Below are 8251 nucleotides of genomic sequence, written 5' to 3'. Positions count from 1 at the left end.
GACTTACATTTTATTGACTTAATTCCTGTGCAGAATAAATCTGCAAGAGATCTGAGTTTCAGGTTGCAGTGAAGCCGTGGTCAGCTGCAGGCAGTGCGATGTTATCAGACAGGGATCTGTGACACACTTGATAAGATTAATGCCGGGCCGGTGAAATATTGAAGCTTGATGGCTCAGACATCTGGACTGCATTTGGATCATGTTGTTGCTGGAAACGGCAGGCGATGATGGGACGGCAGCAAGCTAATGCAACATGGCAAATACCATTTCTCAACTTTGCTAATATGTGGTAGATAAGAAGTGCCAGCTACGCTCAGCATCCCTCCAAACTGCCTTTCCCATCATCCTTTTTCCAACCCTCACATGAGGCTGCAGGCCGTCTTAATTTAAACAGCCGGATTTGGGGATTTTAATGAGGAAGCTAGGAGGCACTGAGGAGTGTTTTAGGGGAAATGAGGGTGGCTTTGTGTGGGTCTGAGTCTGCTGGTAGATGCTCTTTGATAACCTTTAGTATTTTTTTCTGAATTATTGGTTGGAGAAGCATGAGAAAAACTCCCCACCTGGTTGGTGTGTATTTAGACTCTGAATCTGATGGGATCCAGAGTGGCGTGCTGACGTCCAATAACAAATCCATGAACACGCTCCGCAGAGGATCCTCATCATGCTGGGATTAATTACAGCCTACCTTGCTTACATAAATTCAGAGACTGTTACCAATTAAGGGGTACATTTTTGCTTTTCTCTGTGGTATCTGGCGTCAAACCTAACTCTTAGCGTATGTTGATGTTGTTGAGGTGGAACCAAGTACACACTCTCTATAGTCAAAGCTTTTCTACGCTGTCCATCGATGATGAGGTTGTTTATACTTCATCTTGAATCCCAGCCCCCTTGTCTCAGATTAATAAGCTCCTCATGAAGCAGTCTGCAAGTGATTTGCTCCAACTCAGAGTCCGAAAATCACACGTCCTGCGGGAGTAGAAGTAATTTGCTGTTTTGGGAGGGGAAAACTAGAATGTGATTTCAAAACTGCATCTTCAAAGAGCAGTCAGCTCGGCCTTAAATTAGATATACAGCATGATGTATAGACTGGCGTTAAACATGAGTAAGGCCCTCAGCAGAATGATTGGATTATATCTGCCAGGTTACAAAGTCTGAGGTCATACTTTTTCCATTCTCTGATGTTTCTGTCAGATTTTATTTTTTCAAGGCAAATGAAGAGATGAAATAATGCAGCACACAGCAGTTTGGTGGAGATAATGTTGCAGCCTATCTCCTCGTCCCAATCATAACCAGCTTTCCCTCTGCTGCACTCCAACCAGTGGGGGAGGAAGCGCTCAGATGCTTTAATAGAGGTAACAGTGCCATAATGTCTCAACAATATTTCTCTGTTAAATGTTTCAGCATAAAAATCATGCAACCTCAAAACTCTTTATTAATCAGAGCAACATTGTCATACAGCAGTTGCAGTGAATAGCAGAAAAGACTGTAAACATAGACTTTCAGATCAGGGGTGTCAAACATGTGGCCCGTGGGCCAAAACCAGCCCGCCAGAGGTTCCAATCCGGCCCGTGGAACAACTTTGTAAAGTGAAAAAATTAAAGAGAAGACATTAGCTGCAATTTTTCAAAAAAGTAAGTACTATTTCAAATTTGTCCTCTGGGGGTCGCATAAAATCATAGTGCTGACGGAGCGCACCTGAACGGCACTTTTTTTCTCAAAGTGAGAAAATAGATGACTTGCTGTTTGCATAATCTGGTTGAGATCATTAAGACTTTTTAGAGCACTATAAGATGATCCACTAACTACTAACACTAGCACTACACCCCTGCCTACAACACTGTCCAGCAAGCAAACTGTTCATGCTGGAGCTGAGGAGTCCAAAATAATCAACTTTACCTTGTTCATTATTATAATCTATCTGTTCTTTTGCAGTTAACATTACACTCTGTGTCAGGTGAATGGGTAACCTGTGTGTTTGGTGTGTTCACAGCAGGTTTCAGGGCTTAAAGAGTAAAATATTCAGCCCACTATGAGACTCATCATGGCAAAAAAATACAACAGCTGTTTTTGTAGAAAGATAGTTCATTGAATGTAAACATTTTCAGAATGTACTTGTACTTTTTGCACTAAAACAAAGTGGAAAATTTAGAGTTGTTGTTATTTATAGGGTTATTATGTTATTATTTTACTGGTCCCGCCCACTTCAGATCAACTTGGGATGTATGTGGCCCCTGAACTGACATGAGTTTGACGCCCCTGATCTAGATGGATAAAAGTTTAAAAAAAAATCCCAAATGAAAATAAGTTGAACCATTATGTGTGTGTCGTCCACTTTTATTGTAAAATGTGCTTTTCTGCTCTCAGCTTGGAAGTAAGAGGAAGAAAAGGCATCTTGTTTGTGTTTATCCTGAGTGTGAAAGTTAAACAAATGTTTAATATGCAAATGCAACAAGCTGTGAACGAGGAAAAAACAACCTTTGCATGTGTGTGCCTTCACTTGATATGTATGTGTGTGTTCTCTTGACGGCAAGACAAAGAAAGTAAATACTTTCCCGACAGGACGGTGTTGAGGTCTCCTGTTATCTCACTGTGAAACCTGTGAGTGTGTGTGAGAGAGAGAGGAGGGAGGGGGGGGGGGACTGGCACATAGCTCATGTCAGGGCTGTTCACTGCCTGAGGAAGCATGATATGTGGCTGCAGTGCTCATGAGAGTCCTGCAGCTGTCTCACCAGTAATGTAGAGAGGAAAATATTCTCTGACTGGTGGCTGAATCTGACAGATGGGTCCTGAACTAAGAGCTGGTCGTAAAACACGGTCATGGGAATGATTTATTGTGTTACTTCAAGCCAAAGATAAAACTCTTTTTTCTCAAGTTGACCAAATAAGGATTTTTTCTTTTAGCATATTACCATATTATCTTTTTATATTAATTAAGCGCTGACATTGATGGTTCATTCTAATCACACCATACTGTGTTCATTGTGTTGTAGAGATTAGGCCCATTTATTGTGGATGCCAACGAGTAACCATTAATAAATGCCTCTTTTATCCTTATACATTATTTCCTCCATTATTACTGCCAACTTGTATGACATAACAGTATTTATGACCAGTTGCTGTGGCGATGTCTGCAATGTTTCAGGACAAAGTTTCAGGCCTCAGTAAATGAAAATCAATATGATACCACACGCCTGTGCTCAAGTCCAACACTGCAGTAAATATACTCTGTAGCATTCCACATCTGGAAAAGAAAAAGTTGCACATATCAAATTCAAGCCTCATGTGTGATTTATTTTAAACCAGCTCATGACTGTAAACTAAAATATGCTCGAGTTAATAGTTTTCTGTTGTCCTGGTCCCTTGTTGTTCCTCAGTTTCCCATGCATACCAGCATACATAAGAAAAACACAAATATATCTAACATTAAATTTTAAACACATTGAAAGTTTGTATGGCCTTGCCTTATTTCACGCTTTGAAACCTAGTGCAGAGAAGAGCCATTATCTGTATCTTAACAGCAGCCTTTAAAAATGAGTCACCTCATCTCATCCACTTACTGTTTACTACTGGATTTAAAGGTGCAATCAAAAAGGAACTAGAGCTTTGAGTTTATTTCTCTCTGCTGCAGAAAGGAGCATGTGTTGGTAATGATCTGTAAAGCACAATAAAAAACACTTGCAGTGTTTATTTTTACTGCTCACACTGCTACTTAATTATTACTCCTATTTTCCAAATAGTTAATAAACCAGCATTTTAAATGTGAGCACTGTGAATCATCCATTATAGTTTCAGTGAAGTAAGAATGTCACAACAGCACAAACATTGTGTGTTTCTTTTTCCTTGGAACAATGTTTACAGTTCAAAAGCCATAAAAGTGACCACAAATGGAAAAGGCATGGTATAGCTGTAATGAGTTATCCTTATGTAGTCGTCTTGCAGCAGATGGACTGCATGTTCATCTGAGCAGTCTGCAGGCAGTAGGCACAGCTCAACACTGGAGGGCAGTAGTGTCTCTTTGTTCTTAGTCTCTGCAGCCTCAGTTTTTTTTCTTTAGTGAAGTTTTCAGGCTAAATGTATATTTTAAAAAGTTGTTTTACAAATATAAGATACATCATCAAGGCTTTTACTCCTTTCTTTTTGGTTATTATCAACCACCAGGCAGCTATCAGGAACATTTCATCATCCCAATATCCCAAACCATTTCAGACTTACAGGTCCAAAGTCAGTGTCTCTGAGGGAATGTGGAGCATCAACAGCTGTCTGCAGATATTTACGATAAAGAGCTTCAATTACTGTTTGATTCCAGATAGTGAGTCTCTGTGAGTCAAAAGTGTGGTTCATGTCCCAGGTGAGGCTGTGGCCTCGCACCTGGCTGCTCAGCCAGCCTGGACCCTCGTATCTTGCTGTGGTGGGAGAGTGCACACACACACACATATTATCTGGATACATCTGTGGAACTCCCACATCTCTGCCTGGAAAGCTTTGCATAACAATCCTGAGGCACTCGAAAGAAAGGGTGGAGAAACAGAGAAAGAGAGAAGAGGAGGGAAACTAGGGGTAAAATGGGTTGAGGCCCGTGATGCATGATGTGGGCCAAGAAGCTGCCAGCGTCCCAGCCGCTCCATGTCTGGCCTGGCACAGCATTAAGCGGCCTGTTTTGGGGCCTGTCAAAAGCTCATCACGGCAAGGAAGCCGTCTCTGTGGGGATGCTCCGGGGGTGCCAGGGCACGGCGGGGGGGAGAAACCAGAGACCCTGCCCGGCAGCTTGTTCATAATGAGGAGGAAAATTCTTATTCTTGTATCCACATTAACGTTACAACAACAATGTGCTTTTGTCCAACTCTCTTTTCTCTCCTCAGGCTTTTTACTGCACATTTCATTTGTTCATGCCCCTCATCTTGCATCAAATGAAATCTGATCCCTTTTTAAAGTGAAATTATGTCACAAGCTTCTCCTTTCTTATCAATGTTATATATCTTTACAGATCCACAATACAGTGTTGATTATCTCAGCGTATTGTACTCAGTAAAAGCCCAGTTTAAGGATTATAAAACTCTGGCTGAGGTTGGTCGTGGCAATCAAGCAACGTACCAGTGTGTTAAGGTATAATTTCTTGGCCAGAGTTGTTTGTGACATCAATCCAAAGCTGTCCAGAAACAAGGGCGGACCTAAACAACATAATATTGTTTTTCATTACTGCTTGAGTGAAATCATGCCCCTTGATTTGAGAACAATCCCAGCTAACAAGCACCAGAAGAGTAAATTTATCAACTTGGATTCCTGCCAAATCTTATACTTTTTACTAAAAGAGTCCTGAAACAAAACCTGTGAAACGAGCTATAACAAACAAGTTGATGGGGGATCTTTCTTTTTGTGTGTTACAGGTGTGAAATGGATATTTTAGACGTTGGAAATTACAGAAAGCTTAGTCCACTTTATTTCCCACATCCTCCCAACACTGATGACTCAGCGGAGTATGCTGCAGCTTTCTGGGTAATTCCTATTTGTTTGCATAATTGTGTTCATAAAGTCTGTATTGGACGGTTCACTCTGGCCCTGGGTCCTGTGTCTAACAACAATAGTAAAACCCTGCAGTAAAAAAAAAAAGCAGAAATCCTCTCCAGTCCGACAATTATGGGGCCTCTATATGGAGTAGTTGGCTCGTTTATATGCTGTAATGTTGTGACCATTCCAAGCCCTGAGGCCAGGTGTTTTTGATTGCAGTACAGCATGTTGGAGCGCAGACTCTACTGCACAGCTCCGGCCCCACAGGATGCTGGGATACGAGTTTGATAAACCAGAGGAGACTGAGTGGGAGTGGGGGGCCCACACTGTTTTCCTGATTTATTTATTAATGGTTTGTTTTCTCTGTCAGACAGACAGGCAGCTAAACCCTCTTATTAGATGACTTCCTGCACCGTGTAAATTAGTCCAGCTGAGATGAAACATTTCAGTGTGCAACATGTTTTTTGTGTAAACAACAGACAAGGACAAGGTTAGGTTTTTAGAGCACAAATGTAGGTACATTTCTATAAAAACTCTGCTTCTTTCAGAAAAACATAACCATTTAATCATGGCTGTTCTCTGTTCTCTCCTTTTAGATTGTTGTGTTTGTAAAACTAAACCTTTTCTTTATCTCTCTCCCAGCAGATGCTCAACATTTGTCTGCCTTGCTGGCTCACTGAGCATGTCAAATGTCACTGAGGCATGTTTCTGACTCACAGTCAACATACTAATGGACATCTAAAAACTCATATGATGTATAACCTAAAAACCGAAATGATCCAGTGAGGGGTTAAAAGTTACTCTCAGGCTGTAGGGAAAGTGAAAGTGTCGCCCTCTGGTGGTTGCAGATCTGCTTGAGTGAGAGGAAGTTTGAACCCTCATCATTTTATTTAGTGAAAAATCTACCTGATGCTGCATGTTATTTTGTAGAAGTACAAAATGACACGCAGCAAGCATGAGTGAAATTCTCATACTTTTTCATTATACCAGCATTAATAGTCATCCTAGCAACCTCCTTGTGAAGGAGAACACAAATTATCAAATACACCAGCACCTAGGTTTTAAACCATAACAACGAGCCCTCCTGAAATATCAGGCAATATCATCTGATCCATTGAAAAACTATGAATGTAATGTGCTATATATAAAGAGACAGAAGAGCTGTGGTACTGAACTAAATGCTGTCAATTATTCTATTATTATTATTTTTATTAAGTGCATTAATTGACATATGGATTAATTAAAAAGGTTAAAAAAATCTAATTTTCAGATAAAAGATTTGTGAATTATTTGTAATTTATTTCTTATAGAATAGCCCCTTGAGATGCAGCATCTCATTGTCAAGGGGGTCCCAACAAAACTCAATGCAAATGAATACACACAAAACAGTAAATCCCAACAAACACAAATACACAAACATAGACAGCTCTCCCTCACCCTTACTCACTCCTAGACCCACACAGCATCCCCGTCATTAAACAAAACCTTCAAAAAATAGACAGCATCAACAAAAGAAAATGGTATCAAAAAGCACATTAACACACTACAGAAACAGGAACAGCTTTTTTCTAAACGATAAAACAAATTTGATTTAAAGCAGTGGATGTAAATATGTAGATGTGCCTTGCCTTGCCTTACCATTAAGACTGAGGATTTATTCACAGAGAGTTTGTTCTGTCTTTTTGCAGCACTGTTAACGGTGAAACGCTTAAAAGTTCTGTGTGCTGAGTTTTTGATTTCATAAAAAATTTGGACAGTGTGAAGATGCTCAGTCCCATGTTTGAATGTCTGACTTCTTAATTCCCACCAGCTCAAAATACTCAAACATTTCTGTTCATTTGGAGCTACATTCTGATTTAATTTGTAACATACAAATCATTTGTGTGGTTATTTTTCAAAGGTTGCTTTAGAGCCCCCATCAGGACTACAAGTCCACAGAGCTTGGCGATGAAGTTGAGCAGTGGAATGAACCTATGCACAAAGCTTAAGTTAGCAGAAAGCTCTAACAGGAGAGAGGAGTGGCCAATAAGCTGCTAAGTTTCAAATTTACACAAAAATATATTCCCCTTTTAATAAATTTAAAATTATAACCTGATAATCTTAATCCTAATATCCTGAAGTCAACCTCACTTCTCCTCCTGTATATGTATTGTTGATGGTTGTCATAGAGGTGGTGTACTGCAGACCACTTTAAAGTTAGAGGTACTGTAATGTGGGAGGAGTAACGTGTATTTTTAATGATTTAAATAAAAAAGTATTCTCTTTATATCAGTTTGTCCTTCTCCATCTAACCAAAGAAATACTGATTTTCAAAACAACAACAGTCCAATTTCTTCCGACATATCAATACCATCCATTATTCATTTCCAAAGAGGGTACAGTGTCATCTACACAGTGACTAAACTAAATTCATAAAAGCTGTTTGTCTTCCTGTTGCTCTTTCTTCTCTGTCAGCATAAAACATAACAACATTACAAAGCGGTGCATGACCAATGAAGAATGTATCACACTCTGGCAAACATTTACAGACTACAGATGGTCCTGGTTCACTCGTGTACACATCCCTGTGTCAGCCCCTACAGGTGCCACGGCACCACCTAATACAAAGCAGAGTGTGGACGAGTCATGAAGGAGGAGGAGGAGAAGAGAACAAGGCGGTGGAGAAATGATTTTCAGACTGTATGGCGGGCTTCTCAGGTCTCACAAACATTTTTATTGATCTGTGGCATTCAGTTTTACAAATACT

The sequence above is a fragment of the Notolabrus celidotus genome, chromosome 3 (assembly GCF_009762535.1).
Source record: "Notolabrus celidotus isolate fNotCel1 chromosome 3, fNotCel1.pri, whole genome shotgun sequence".
Lineage (NCBI taxonomy): Eukaryota > Metazoa > Chordata > Actinopteri > Labriformes > Labridae > Notolabrus > Notolabrus celidotus.
Note: the sequence above shows the minus strand (reverse complement) of the source record.